Source organism: Oryctolagus cuniculus, chromosome 16 (genome assembly GCF_964237555.1).
Source record: "Oryctolagus cuniculus chromosome 16, mOryCun1.1, whole genome shotgun sequence".
Lineage (NCBI taxonomy): Eukaryota > Metazoa > Chordata > Mammalia > Lagomorpha > Leporidae > Oryctolagus > Oryctolagus cuniculus.
In genome coordinates this window covers 32,258,901-32,274,674 of record NC_091447.1, presented here as the reverse complement: position 1 = coordinate 32,274,674, position 15,774 = coordinate 32,258,901, and the positions used below count along the sequence as shown (strand labels likewise).

General features: G+C 39.8%; 1 long non-coding RNA gene across 2 annotated transcripts in view; it reads right to left on the bottom strand.

Annotated features, from left to right (window-relative positions):
• The window catches only part of LOC127492676 (uncharacterized), a 138,785-nt gene that overhangs the window by 112,542 nt on the left and 10,469 nt on the right, over window positions 1-15,774 (bottom strand). The window contains exon 2 of one of the 2 annotated variants that reach the window (XR_011383170.1): window positions 6,582-6,709. The exons of the other annotated variant lie outside the window; for it this stretch is intronic. This is a non-coding gene — a long non-coding RNA (uncharacterized lncRNA). The remainder of the gene's footprint in view (window positions 1-6,581; window positions 6,710-15,774) is intronic. 2 annotated transcript variants of the gene reach the window in all.

Sequence of the window (15,774 nt, the reverse complement as noted above, 5' to 3'; positions counted from 1 at the left end):
AGGAAATATTAGACATCATCTTTTTTTTAAAAAGGAAGTATATTTAACAAGGTATTTGAATTGAAATGAGAGATTCCAATTTTAAAGGACATTTTAAAGTGTTTTCTCCCACTGTCCTTTTACAACAATCACACATACACACACACAAAAACTTAGCAGCTCTGAAAATCAAGAATCACAAGTAACCTCTTGGAAAGTTCTTAGAGGCATTCCTAAATATTACTATTGAGCATCTTAGTTGGAGCTGGACCAAGAAGCAGAACAGGTTTCAACATATTTTACCCTTTGGAATATAACACTTTATAAAGTAGATAGGAAGCAGGCTCAGTGTTGACCCTCTGTCTACTTTCTTGCTGGAACATCCACACCCATAACTGATGGAATAAAAGAAAAAGAAAGTCCATATAACCACGAATGCCAAGGCAGTCCTTTATGACATGCAGATTGATGTTTGCAAAACCCGTTCAGTGCTCCACTCATGGTTAGTGTTCTTTTTCAGCACCTGTGCAGAGATTCCAACTCGGTGGAGAAGGTCTAGTTCATGGGCAAAACTCCTTGCACCCTTGTAAGGGTTCTTCCTGCTAGTCTGGCCATGGCATTACACGGGAGAGCCCTCTGGTCCTGGGACTAGGTCTCTCAAAACCCTAGCCCATAAACAGGACTCTTCCAATCTGCACTCTAAAGGCAATAGATTTCCTCACAGATGGATGGTTCTTTCCTTGTTAAATGCTATAAGTAAAAGCTAAATGGTCGAGCCACGGGAGAGTGCTCCTGTGTGTGACTGTTGAAGAGAGCCTCTCTCTACATAAAATATAAATGTGTCCTTATTTTTGAGAGAACGGAGCAAAGAACAAATGAATATTCCAAATGAATCCAGAATAACCAAGTAAAACGAAAGCCTGTTAAAAAGGGGACTTAACTGAGCACATAGCCTCCCCCACCACTTTCCATCTAGGAGAAGTCTTCACAGACTCAAATGCAGTTGCACAGGACCTATGATGTCCTTGGATCTCACTTGATCAAAGGGTAATTCAAGAGAAAGCAAGTACAATAACATCAAAGGATCTATGGGAGAAACACAACACCATAATGAAAAAAATAATAATACTGGGAAGGTTTAGAGGCACAGTTCTCCTTGGACAATTATTTATTACAACATAAGAGCATTTCAAAGAAGGTCCACTTGACGCCCTCAAGAAGACGTAGGAATTTAAACTCCTGAGGAAAGGAGAAGGGCTTGTATGGGAAGAGCAAAGATAAAGAAGAGATGCAAGCAACAGCCTGAGAAGCAGATTGAGAGGCAAATTCAAAGTAAAGCAATGCTAATTCTGGAAAAATATGTATATTTATACATACACATATATAAAGATTCTTCAACAAGTTCACAGAAAATGTGTATCATAAGACAACTATGCAAGGATTTCAAAATTATTTTGCAACCACTAAAGTAAACATATTTTTAAAAAGATCTATTTTTTTATTTACTTGAAAGGCAGAGAGACAGAGACAGAGAGGGGAAGACACACAGAGAGAGTGTTCCTCTATCCACTGGTTCACTCCCCAAATGGCTACAATAGTCAGGACTGGGCCAGGCTGAAGCCTATAGCTGGGAGCTCCATTGAGGTCTCTTACATGGGTGCAGGGTTCCAAGCACTTGGCTCATTTTCTGCTGCCTTCCCAAGTGCATTAGTAGGGAGCTGGATCCAAAGTAGAGCAGCTGAGACACAAACCTGCTCTCTGATATGGCATGCCAGTGTTGCAAGCAGCTTAACTAGCTGCACCACAAAGCCAGCCTCTAAACTTATCTTTTCATTTCATTTTTCCATTAATTTTTGAAGCACTTCCATAAATAATATATGTATCAATCATATGTAATGCACACAGAAAAATGAAACAACATTAGTTAAAAACTAATGGCAGCATTAGTTAATTTTAATTTTATTCCTCATGATTTTCTGCATTATCTGTTTTCTAAAGTAAGCATATTTTCATAAATAGGAAAAATAAAAGTAATTAATAACACTACTGTGTTTTAATTATAAAAGCTATATAATAATTTTAATAGAAAAATTAAACAGTAGGAAAGATATATAACACTTCTACCCTATTACCATTTTGTGAACTCCCTTAGTTCTTTCAGAATTTCATTTTATAGGTTTAAATAATGCAATACATATATTTTGTTTTATGGTTTCAATTTATATTGTTTAAGGATTTTTATTTATTTTATTTTGCTGCATAATCTTTATAACTTTTCATGTAATGGCTGCAAAACATTCTGCCAAAAAGCAATTAAATAATGTGCTTAACAGTTCTCTTACTGATGGACACTCAACTGATTCAACAAATTTTTAATTTATGTGTGATCATTAAAAAAAACCTTTTCATAAATGATCTTTTAATTCTTTTAGTTACTTAATTTAGATTCCCTGCAGTAATTATTCCCATTTAATCCTAATGATAACTCTGCTAAATTAGTTTTTAAAAAGATTTATTTATTTATAAGAGCATTAGAGAGAGGGAAGGAGAGATGAGAGAATCTTCCATCCACTGGTTCACTACCCAAGTGGCCACAACGTCTGAGGACTGGGCCAGGATGAAGCCAGGAGCCAGGAACTGCATCAGGGTCTCCCATGTGGGTGGCAAGGATCCAAGCAATTTGGCCATCATCCGCTGCCTTCCCAGACACATTAACAGGACGCTGGATCAGAGGACCCCAACAGGCACTCTGATATGGGATGCTGATGTCTCAGTGCCTAAATCTGCTGCAACACAGAATAGGCTCCAGCCATACTCATTTTGAAGAAGAAAAAATTAATTCAACCTTAGAGAAGGTATCTTGCCCAAACCTAGCAGTGCTGTGTAGTCAAGCCATGCTGAAAACAGGCATTCTGCTGGGCCAGTTCATACTGCCATATTAATTTTTCAAATTAGTTATTTACAGACTAACATGGTAACAGTCATGCCTCACAATTCTCATGTCATGGAGCCCTTCTAGCAATTGCATGTTTAGGTCACATTTTTTGATGATTTAACAAGATATAGGGGAGGGGTGAGAAACTCGATTTTTGTCTTGATCTCAGCATGCTACACTGTGGCATTATTTTCTTTGCTGAGTATTGAGATGACTAAGATGATTGTCTAAATATAGAGCAATGTCTTCTAAATGATGAGTAACTAGATTCACTCCTACTCATCATATTACAGACTTGTGTAAGCAGAATCTATTCAAAACAAAAATCAAAGTAAAAACAGAAAGCACAAAAATCTGAAGAATTTAAACTAAAAATTCTTTCAAGAATGAAATCAATGCAGTAAAAGTAGTCTGTGTACCACATGGATGCAACATTCTGGATATAACACACTCGACCGAAAGAAATCCTGCGGATTAAATGAACAGGGGTTTGGGCATGACAGCCACAACCTGACTTGGCATTGCAGATTTCCACACAGCGGGAATACAATAGCCCTTTGCAGACTCTCAGATTGCCTCCCGGTTCCCCAGGGGAAAAATGAGGGAGGATAAGTAAGCAATTACTAAATAAATCCTGAGAGAAAGGAATAAAGTAATCCTCCCATATCTACGTCCCATCCAGATTACAAAAGTACTCAATTTCTGACTATAAAATGCCTTGGATAGCAGGTGACCCTATTTTTCATAAGAAACTTCTGCATTTGACTTAGGGACACTCCTCAAAACAGACCCCACTCATCCTTCCTACTTGGGTTCCATTCCTCATGCATCGAAATCCTCCCATGAGACTGTGCAGTGAAGCAAAATGGAAAGCACAGCTCCAGTGCCAGTACAGGAGGCCCTGATATGGGTAGATTGGGCACAGCCTTCCCCCTACCCCAGGACTTAGGTCTAAATCACAGACCAAGCAGGGGTGCTAAACAGTCTTCACATCCTGACGCCCACATGTAGACACAACCAGGCTCGGCCTTCCACACCCTCTGACTACTTGCCAATTCCATAATGTTGCTAATTCGCTTTGGATCCAATTTTTGATTTCCAGGTGCTTCGTTGGACTTGAGGCTGCAGGTCCTCTCATGCTCTCAGGACTACTCCTCACCCTTTTCCCTAGTACGAAATCTATTCCTGCTCAGCCTGCCTTGCTCTCACTTGGTAGCCCTGGCTCAGGGAACCAACTGCAGAGCCTAGAGCAAGCCTTTGGTTTCTGAATTTCTTTGCAAAGAAGCTCTGAAAACCAGGATCATGTACATGGTAAGTCTTCGGCAAAACAAGTAGGATCAAGGAGTTAGAAGAGTTGAGAAATCTAGAATCCCATTGAGAGCCATAAGGATTTAAGAATTCTTTCTCAAAGTTTACTATATACCTACACAGTTGTCCCTCTATATCCTTGGGGGATCAGTTCCAAGAACCCCTCCATTACCAAAACCCACAGATGCTCAAGTCTCTTAAAGAAAATACTGTAGTGTTTGCATATACCCTGTTTATGTGCTCCTATACACTTAAAAACATGTCCATATTAGTCATAATAAGTAATACTATTTTTTTTTTTTGACAGGCAGAGTGGACAGTGAGAGAGAGAGAGACAGAGAGAAAGGTCTTCCTTTTGCCGTTGGTTCACCCTCCAATGGCCGCCGCGGCCGGCGCGCTGCGGCCGGCGCACCGCGCTGATCCGATGGCAGGAGCCAGGAGCCAGGTGCTTTTCCTGGTCTCCCATGGGGTGCAGGGCCCAAGCACCTGGGCCATCCTCCACTGCACTCCCTGGCCACAGCAGAGGGCTGGCCTGGAAGAGGGGCAACCGGGACAGAATCCGGCGCCCCGACCGGGACTAGAACCCAGTGTGCCGGCGCCGCTAGGCGGAGGATTAGCCTAGTGAGCCGCGGCGCCGGCCAAGTAATACTATTTTATAAATATGGTATAAATAGTTGTTATAATTGCATCTTTTAGAAAATACTGATAAAATGATTTATACATGTTCAATAGAAATGCAATTTTTTTCTTGAATACTTTCAATATCTCACATACACAGAAAATGTAGATGCTGGGCCGGTGCTGTGGCTTAATAGGTTAATCCTCCGCCTGCGGCGCCAGCACACCGGGTTCTAGTCCTGGTCGGGGCGCCGGATTCTGTCCCGGTTGCCCCTCTTCCAGGCCAGCTCTCTGCTGTGGCCCGGGAGTGCAGTGGAGGATGGCCCAAGTGCTTGGGCCCTGCACCCCATGGGAGACCAGAAGTACCTGGCTCCTGCCATCGGATCAGCGCAGTGTGCCAGCCGCGGCGGCCATTGGAGGGTGAACCAACGGCAAAGGAAGACCTTTCTCTCTGTCTCTCTCACTGTCCACTCTGCCTGTCAAAAAATTAAAATGTAGATGCTGAGGGACAACTGTATTTTTTTAACCCTTACTCTGCAATAAGCACAATAGGCTTTGCAAAAATGCAAGAGGTACCACCAAATAACAGTAAGAAGCTGTAAGATCTCAGGGCTTTTACTGGAAGATTTGGAAGAGAACAGAAACATGAGCCAGAGGTGAGAGTCCTACCATCACACTCTGTGCATCAATTTTCTCATTGGAAAATGGTCATGATAACATCTACCTAGTACATAGAATTACTCAGTTAAGTGAACAAACATGCGAAGAGCTTACAATAGCACCTGATACAGAGTAAATACTCACTGTTAGCCATCTTATTGCTGTATGGGGCAGCTGAGAGATGGAGAAGCTGTGGTAGGGATATCCCCAAGAACTGTCAATCAAATACAGTCATGCATTGCTTAATGACAGCAATGTGTTCTGAGAAAGGAGTCATTAGGTGATTTTCTCCCCGTGTGAACATCAGAGTGTCCTTAAACTAAAATAAGCAGGATGTCACTAAGTGATAAATCTCCATACATGTGGTCTGCTCTTGACCAAGATGTCACATGCAGGGCATGACTGAACGGTTCTGTGATTCCTCGTGGAAACTAAGAATGCATGTAGGAAACCAACCAAATGACTTACAGTTCCTTTTACTCACCATATATGCTCCAGTACCAGTGAAATCAGCAAAAACTTGTCAGTATTACATGAAGCAATTCAATATATATTTACTTCTTTACAATTTTTTTTAAATTTCTGTTCTGCCAATCTTCACAACCCCATAAATACAAGGCCAGGAAACTAGTCCTCAATCTGATACAGTTGAACAATTTGTTAAAATTTTGATTAGGCCTTTTTATGTTTTGGTTTTGAAAACAGAAATTGAAATATTATACTAGATCTTTGAGAAAAATAACAGGAAATAAGCAAAACAAAAACAACAGGGAACCAATGCAAGGGATGGCTGTGCTTATTTCAACGGGATTCAACAACAATGTAGGGAGAACGACACATCCGCAGGAGTTCAGTGCCATGTCTACCAAGGTCCTTGGAAGAAACTGTAAAGGGAACCATGGCCCTGGGCCACTGGATATCTATACACAGCAAGAGATTAGGGCTGTGCAGCAGTTAGCTTTGGGGAAACGGGAGCTCATCAAAACAAAGAAGCAATCTGTGGGAATAAATCCTGCACTGGCAAATGCTGCTGATGAAAATAATCAGTATAGCAGGCACACTGGCGACACGCACTGCATACCTACTCTACGCCAGGCTTCGAGCCGGTGCATCTGAACACCACGACAGGAAAGCATCTTGAAATACAAGCGTCTGCATGTCTCCTACTCCAGGAGAGCTCCCACAGATCCTGAAGGAGAATGAGGAGAGCTGAAATACAGAAAGAAACAGTGTTCAGTTCTAACTTCCCAAATAAGCTCTTGATCCCAGATCTGAAACAATACTTTTGAAAGCCAAAGTTTTTGAAATGCAAGAGGAAGGATTTTCAGAAAAGAAAAGGCTTTTAAGAACCAAAAAGAGAAGGCTTTAGAGGAAGGAGGGCACAGCATCTGTGCCAGAACAAGAGGTTGAAAAGAAGACAGAGGACAACCAGACTCCCACGCTCCCCAAGGCGGACAGAGCCGAAGAAGTTCAGCGACACTGGTGGTGTGGCATTCAACTGGAGGAGCAGGAGGATCAGGAAAGCAGCCCTGCAGCCAAGCCACGGCCTGCAGACCGTCGCGTTCCGGCAGGAGAGTAGCGGCTGGGGAAGGCTGTCCGCTGAGAGCTGCTGGCAGGTAGCATAGAGGAGGGTCCAGCGCATCTGTGGCTGGGACACTACTGACCCCATTCTGCCTGCCCAACTTGAAAACCCCTTTCCCGTGGGCGCTGCAGTGCCGAGGTTAGGACAGTGGCTCCAGTACTTGACTACAATGTGACTTTGAGAAGTTACTTAGCTGGGGGTCCTAGAAGCACAGCTTCTTAGAAGCAAGTGCTTCATAGACAGGTTGTTCTCAGGTAAAACCTGCAGAAGTAAAGGCAGCAGGACAGGATAGGAGAAGATGGGCAAATGTTTAGGCACAGATGAAGTGCAGCGTTGATAGACTTCATCACTCACCTGAGAGCGGTTCCAGAAGTATGTGCTAACAGCAAAGGCCGGGAGGTAGGATTTCGTAGAAAAGAAAATAACAGAATTTACCAGAATTAAAGAAATACAGAATATCTACAGCTCAACTGATCTTGATGAAAGTGCAGCTATGTTAGAAGCTAACAAGAGAGGAGAAACTGATCATCTGTCAGAAACCACATACTTATGGGTACAACACATTTCTTACAAGCAACAATGGAGACTGAAAGTCTAGAAACCAACAACTTTAAAGTCCTAGAAAGAAGAAAAGAACTATTGACCTAGAATTCTATACTTCATTAAATTATTATGCAGGAGTGAGAACAAAAAAAGCCATTTTTAGTTGTTCAAAAACTGCAACAGTTTATTACCCACAAAACTTCACTGAAAAAAACTATTAAAGGATGAAATTTAGTGAAAATAAAAATTAACTATAGGGGCCGGCGCCGCGGCTCACTAGGCTAATCCTCTGCCTTGCGGCGCTGGCACACTGGGTTCTAGTCCCGGTCGGGGCGCCGGATTCTGTCCCGGTTGCCCCTCTTCCAGGCCAGCTCTCTGCTGTGGTCAGGGAGTGCAGTGGAGGATGGCCCAAGTACTTGGGCCCTGCACCCCATGGGAGACCAGGATAAGCACCTGGCTCCTGCCATCGGATCAGCGCGGTGTGCCGGCCACAGCGCGCTGGCCGCGGCGGCCATTGGAGGGTGAACCAGCGGCAAAGGAAGACCTTTCTCTCTTTCTCTCTCTCTCACTGTCCACTCTGCCTGTCAAAAAATAAAAAAATTAAAAAATAAATTAAAGATAAAAATTAACTATAGGACAGAGTGTGGTGTAAGCAGCAATGATGAGCAAACATAACAGCAAAAGAGAGTGTAAATTTAATTATTTATTCACTAAAAATATACAATACAAATTAAGACCCAATTTTTATATTAATCAGAAAGATAGAACTAAGACTCAGTGCATCTGGCCTCAGAATCAGCCCTAAAGGCACTCGGATCTGGCTGAAAAGCCCATGAGAGTATTTCAGGCATGGAAAGCCAAGACACTCTGGCAAAAAGATCTCTGTGAGTGAGATCCCAGTGGAAAGAACAGGTCTTCAAAGAGGGAGGTGCCTTTCTCTGAAGGGAGGAGAGAACCTCCACTTTGACTATGACCTTGTCTAAACAAGATAAGAGTCGGAGAACTCAAGGGGCTTCCATAGCCTTGGAAACTCATGACTGGTGCATAGGGAGATTACTGATGCCATAAACAGGAGTGCCAATTTGTAAAGTCAACAACAGGAGTCACTGTGCACTTACTCCTCATGTAGGATCTCTGTCCTTAATGTGCTGTACACTGAGGCTTAATGCTATAACGAGTACTCAAACAGTATATTTCACTTTGTGTTTCTATGGGGGTGCAAACTGTTGAAATCTTTACTTAATGTACACTAAACTGATCTTCTGTTAAAAAAAAAAAAAAAAAAGAAAAGAAACTATCAATTCCCAACTTGACTCTCACTGGGATTAAACATGACAATAGGTCTGATCTGATTTCATCATCATTTAAAAAAAAATCATCTATTATTTTTCACTTTATGTTTCTGTGTGGGAACAAACTGTTGAAATCCTTACTTAAGGTATACTAAGCTGATCTTCTGTATACTAAGATAATCGAAAATGAATCTTGATGTGAATGGAAGGGGAGAGGGAGTGGGAAAGGGGAGGGTGGTGGGTGGGAGGGACGGTATGGGGGGGAAAGCCATTGTAACCCATGAGACGTACTTTGGAAATTTATATTCATTAAATAAAAGATAAAAAAAATAAAAATAAAAAAATAAAAAATAAAAAAAAAAAAAGACTCAGTGCAATACTAATATCAAAGACCACAGGAAAGAACTTGAAAGGTGTTATAGTATGCCGAAATATTTGGATTTTCCCTGGAAAAAATATCACAGGTACTAAATTACTTCATATTTTACTATACCGTGGAATATAAAAGACAATTACTTAAAATAGAAAGATAAGTTATAACTCTGAAATTAGCAGAGTGAGAAAAGTGAACACATTTCATTAATGCCAAAAGGTAGGGAAATAAATAGAAGCAGGGGGAAAAATATGAGTAAAATATACAAAACAGCTCAATACTACTAGTTACCAGGGAAATGCAAATAAAACTACAAGGAAAATGCCACCCTACTCCAGTTAGATTAGCTATTCTCACAAACATTAAAGATACCAAGTGTGTGTGAGGATGTGGAAGAAAGAGAATACTTGTACACTATTGGCGGAAACGCAAATCAGTACAGCCATTGTGGAAGAAAGTATGGAAGTCCATCAAAAACTAAAATTAGAACTACCAGATGTTTCTACAATCTCACATCTGGGTATGTACATCACAGGGAAATGAAATCCATCTGCCACAGAAACATCTGCACTCCCATGTTTATTGCAGCATTGTTCACAATAGCCAGGAAATGGAAACAAACTAATTGTCCATCCACCAATGAATAAATAATGAAAATGCAATATACACACATGGAATATTATTCATCCATAAAAAGGATGAAATCTTGTCATCTGCAACAACATGGAGGGTAATGAAGGTCATTATGTTACATTAAATAAGCCAAGCACAGACACTTTTACATGATCATGATGTCACTTGTATGTAGAGATGATCTCATAGAAGTTAAAAATGAAGTGGTGGTGGGGCCAGCACTGTACTGTAGTGCGTTAAGCCTCCTCTTGTGTTACTGGCATCCCATATCCAAGCACCAGTTCAGCTTTCTATTAATGCACCCAGGAAAACAGTGGAAGGTGCTTCACACCTTTCCTGTCTGTCACACACGTGGGAGGCCTAGATGGAGTTCTGGGCGCCTGGCTTCAGCCCGGATCAGCCAAGTGCTGTTGCAGGCACTTGGGGACTGAATCAGTAGATGGAAGATTTTTTTCTCTCTCTGTCACCCTGCCTTTCAAATAAATAAATAAATCATACATATATGTATATAAATACACACACATATGTGTATACACACATGCATATATATAGTGGTTATTTCCAGAGACTAAGGAGCAAAGCAGAGAGGGAAAAGGAAACACTGATTGATATGCTACACAGATGGCTAGGAGTAAGAAGTTCTGGAGTTCTTTTGCATAGGAGAGTGACTATAGATAACAATAATGTACTTTATATTTCTCGGAAATAAAGCCAGAAGATGGGATTTTGTATGTTTTCACTATAAAGAAATGTTAAATATATTCACCTTGATTGGATACTATACAATATATAGATGTATGAAAACATCATATAAGTACCGTATAAACATGTAAAATTTGTATATTTCTGCTAAAATTATAAAACATAACACCCAAAAACAAAACACAAAATGGGATTGCAGAAATAATCTGAATATATCAATAATCACATTAAATATAAATACATTAAACTCATTCATCAAAGAATCACTATTCACTTGGAATGGCATAACAAAAACAAAATCTGGGTATATGTTGTCATGTTCCTTACATGAAACACACTAAAACAAACAAAAATCCAAAAATAATAGTATGGTAAAATATATACCAGAAAAATATATACTAAAAGAAGCCTACTTTTAAAAAAATGTTTATACTGATATTTGACAAATAAGATTAAGATGAGAAACTGAGAGATAAAGAGACATACTACAAAGCGATAAAAGGAATTATTTTCCAGGAAGAACCAATACTCATGAACTTGAATACACCAAAAAACAGAACTTCAGTGCCTATAAGAGAGAATTACATAGAATTAATAAACATGCAGCCAAAGGAGAAGATTTTAAGATATCTCTTCAGAGGCTGACTGGTCAAGAAGACAGAAACTTAGTAAGATCACAATCAGTTTGAAAAATGTGATTAATTACCCTGACCGCAAAAAAGAACATTCATTTCTCTTGGGAACATACACAAAAATTGATGAATTATTAAGTCACAAAGGAAGTCTCATAAGTTCCTAGGAATTAACATTCATGCATCAGATTATTTGACTGAAAATAATTAAATTAAATCTCAACAATCTTAAGGAGGAAAAAAAGTTTGTAAACTGAAAACTAATTTTTAAATAAGCCATGAATTAAATAGAAAAATCACAATCAAAATGATACAATATTTAGAATTAACTGCAATCCAAATGCTACAAAGCAAATTTTGAACCCTGTTGTAAAGCAATATTGAGTGGTAAAATTCTATCCTTACAAAAACATGCATGTAAAACAAGAAAAAAACAAAAGTAAATATCTATGTGTTCCACCCAGGAAAGTAGAAAAAGACCAGAGTAAGCCCAAAGAAAATAAAACGGAACAAATAATAAAGATAAAAGTTAAAAAATTATGAAATAGAGGGCTGGCGCCATTGTGCAGCAGGTAAAGCCGTTGCCTGCAGTGTTGGCATCCCATATGGGCACCTGTTCAAGTCTTGGCTGCTCCACTTCCAATCCAGCTCTCTGCTGTTGACTAGGAAATCAGTAGAAGTTGGCCCAAGTCCTCGGGCCCCTGCATCTGCATGGGAGACCCTGAAGAAGCGCCTGGCTTCGGATCGGCACAGCTCCGGCCATTACAGCCATCTGGGGAGTGAACCAGCAGATGGAAGACCTTTCTCTCTCTCTCCCTGTCTTTCCTTCTCTCTCTGTGTAACTCTGACTTTCAAATAAATAAATAAATCTTTAAAAAAAAAGAAAAAAAATCATGACATAGAAAAAAAGATGCAATTGAACAAAATAAAAAGCAATTCTCTGAAATGACTCATATGAAATTATCTAGAGCCAGTTATCAAGCAAAAAAAATAAATTTTCAGGCAAAAAGTATACTCACTGAAGAAAACTCTTTATTCTTCCCAAAAAACACCAGGCTTAGATGTTTGATCCCCTTCATTTCACTGAGTCTTGTGAAGGAGACAGTTCTTAATAAAAGTAATGCTTAAACATGCTAAATCACTGATTTTGCCCAAGAAATTCTGAATTCCTTCAGGGACTTTGTTAGAAAACAAAGATTGTACCACAAAATGGCAGCATCAACCCAGAACACAGCTCACTTTTCAGTTCATTCAAATCTCTATATTCCAAAAACAATACATTGTGAAAATCAGACTTTTTAGCAGGGCACATACGATCAGGCACCAATTCATTTTCTAGTCTATGGCTAGCTGAATAGTACCACCTACTATAACTATTATTTAAATGAATAAACTTAATGTATTAGTGATGCCTAGTAGAACTATTACATAGTGTGGCTTATTCCATATTTATTTATTTTATTGTCTAGTTCCTCCCTCTAAGTTTCATGAGATTGAGTCCTTTTAAACTACTCCTAAACCTCTGATGCCTTGTCCGTGGAAAGCACTTGGTAAACAGTGGAGGACAGTGATGTGCAGCAGGCCCTGGTGGTGCTGCACACCTGTCTGAATGAGCCGGACTCTGAGCTCAGACACAACACCACCATTTATTCAATTTCTCAAGCCCCAATTCTAAGGGTCATCCTTTATTCCACTGTTCTCAGTTTGCTCCTTCTCTGTCAGTAAGTTGTTTCCTCTACATGAAAAATGTGTTCCAAATCTAGGGTTTCACCTTCATTTTCACTTCATCTCATTATGGTGCCAGCCAACAGCACCATTCACTGAGATGCCACCTGTTTGCTCTTCCTGCTTTCACTCTGGATCCCTTCGCTATTCATGACCTTGGAGTTAAACTTTCAAACAAGTAAATTAGACACCGCACCTGTTTTATTAATTAATAAAGGAAGTGAACATTCTTATCCCATTGCTCTTCAAACATATGTCCACCAGAAGAAATTATTTAGTACATAACCTTCCTAACTTGTCCTATTTCTAGATGTATATTCTTGCACACACACATACCACACATATACACTTTTCAATAAATATTATACCCTTCATACATAGGGACTTCAAGAGTTCATGAAAAATGGAATTAAAAGATAATGTGCACTTTCCATGAACTACTAAGTCCCTTCATGCATATTCTAGATATCTTTCCAGGTAAGAATGATGGCTGTATTTTGACAGTTGAACAAGCAAAATAATGAGGGGCTTCCTATATTTTTTAACAAATAAACTAAGACATGTAAAAGGAGCAGTAAAAATTCCTACAGACAGACAATCATTTGAGGACTTGACTCTATGAGTGAGGTTAGTTATAGAAAATAGCAAATTGAAGTTAGAAATTCTTTGTATATGTCATTCATTATATACTAGGAATTGTCATGTTATAGATATTTTGTAGCCCATATGGTTCTCTACAAAACTGAATTCTATAATTTCTTTACAGCTATGCCAGTACCGACAATGATCTTTCGACATATACTTTTGTTTCAAGGATACAGGCATTTTGAGTCAGCATTTTCTCATGATAAATTTTCTAGCAATTTTGAATATCCACAGAGCCAAACCACAGTCCTGAAAAGCTGCAGTATGGGAGGTCTACAATCTTGTGCATAGAACCAAGCTCCCTTGCCTGGATACAGGACAAAGTGATGAGTAAAGCAATACTTTACTTGCAGAATATTTAACAAAAATTCAATTCTGTTAGTTGGATACAACTATTTGGAGTCAAAAGCCAGGAGAAAACCATTATATGTTATTAATTTAATCCTAAATGTCTCCTTTTCAGAGATAATGCTAATTGTTAGTGGTGTCTGACTGAAGGAAATAGGTGTTTCACCGAAAATTCATCTTCTAACCCTTTGCCATTTGCATGAGGGGTCACGAATGATTTCCTGTCATACAAAAATCCCTACAAATGCAGACAGCATGCTTATCCCAAGATCAGCATTAATAATAACAACATATTGTGAGCTTATTGTATGTCAGGAACTCTGCTAGTGCTTTACAAAAGTTCTGTCACTCAATCTTCAAGAATAAAGTACAATTGTTATCATCTTTGTTCTACAAGTTAGGAAGCAGACTTAGAGTTGGCATCTAGGCAGTCTAGGCACATTCCTAACCATGTCTCTATAAAATACCAGTCAAAACACAACTTTTTAATTCTAAGCTCTAAAGATAATATCATCATTTATTTATGAAGAAATAAGCCCACTGGATGTTTATGTTGGTGGGTGTCAGAGTGTGTTGCACAGGCTTATAACTGCCTTATTTATTCTACTCCAAAGAAACTAAAATAGTAGGATTAGTATTTATGTGTAAGAATAATGCCACAATGGTCAACACTCAAATTGAGATGACTACTGAGAACATGCTGAAGACAACAAGACAGTTCTTTAGCTAAACTTGGAACCAGATGATGAACAAGTTGAGGATGATTTGAGTGCTTAGCAAAGCTGTAAGGTTTTACAGGTGACCAAGAGAATGGTGATCTTCCACCGGACCCATCAGCTGAGAGGTACAGTGCACAAAACAGTAAACAACAAACTGGTTGAGACAATTTCAGCTGCATTCTGGAAAATGAAACAGACCAAAACAACCAAGTCAACTTCTGTGTACCAGTCAGGAAAGAAAGTGCCGTGGGGCTGAACGTGTCGTCTCAACGTTCTTATGCTGAAATCAGAACCTCCAATGTGATCTCATTGGGAGAGGGTGCCTTTGGGAGCTAATTAGGTCATGAGGGCAGAATCCTGATGAATGGGACTCATGCCGTTGTCAAACAGGCCAAGAGAGTTCCCTCAACTTCTCTGCCATGTGAGGTAATGGCAAAAAGACGGCCTTCATGAACCAGGAAGCAGCCCTTTTTACGAGACATCAAATCTTGATTCTGAACGTCTCAGCTTCCAGAAGAGTGAGAAATAATATTTTGCTGTTTGTAAGCCATCCAGTTCATGGGATTTGATATTGTAGCCCAAATGGACTAAGACAGAAAGCTACGGTGACATCTTAATTATAAACTTAAGGAAGTAAAGGAGGTATTTTAGTACAATTTGAAGATAATACAAATAACATGGACAGAAACAGATTTTGGGTTCAAAATCACCTTTGGAGTATGAAACAAAGGGTCAATAAGAAGAGGACTAGACAGATGCATAGGTATAGTCCCTCATCAACACAAGCATTGACAAAAGAAATGACAAATTCAAACCCATCACAGTACTGACCACAGCTAAATATAAACAAAGGAGTCTATGAATGCTTAAATCATACAGGTGACAATATTAACATGTCGCTCCCCCTCTTCGTGGAGGAACGACACTAAACCCTGCCTAGGCTTCATATCCGAGTCACGGCACCATTATGTCGCTCCCCCTCTTCGTGGAGGAGCAACACAGGACCCTGCGCTGTTCTTTCGTCTGCTCGGCCCTCCCCGGGTTTGCTGCTGGTTCTTCCCGGGTTGGCTACTATCCCTT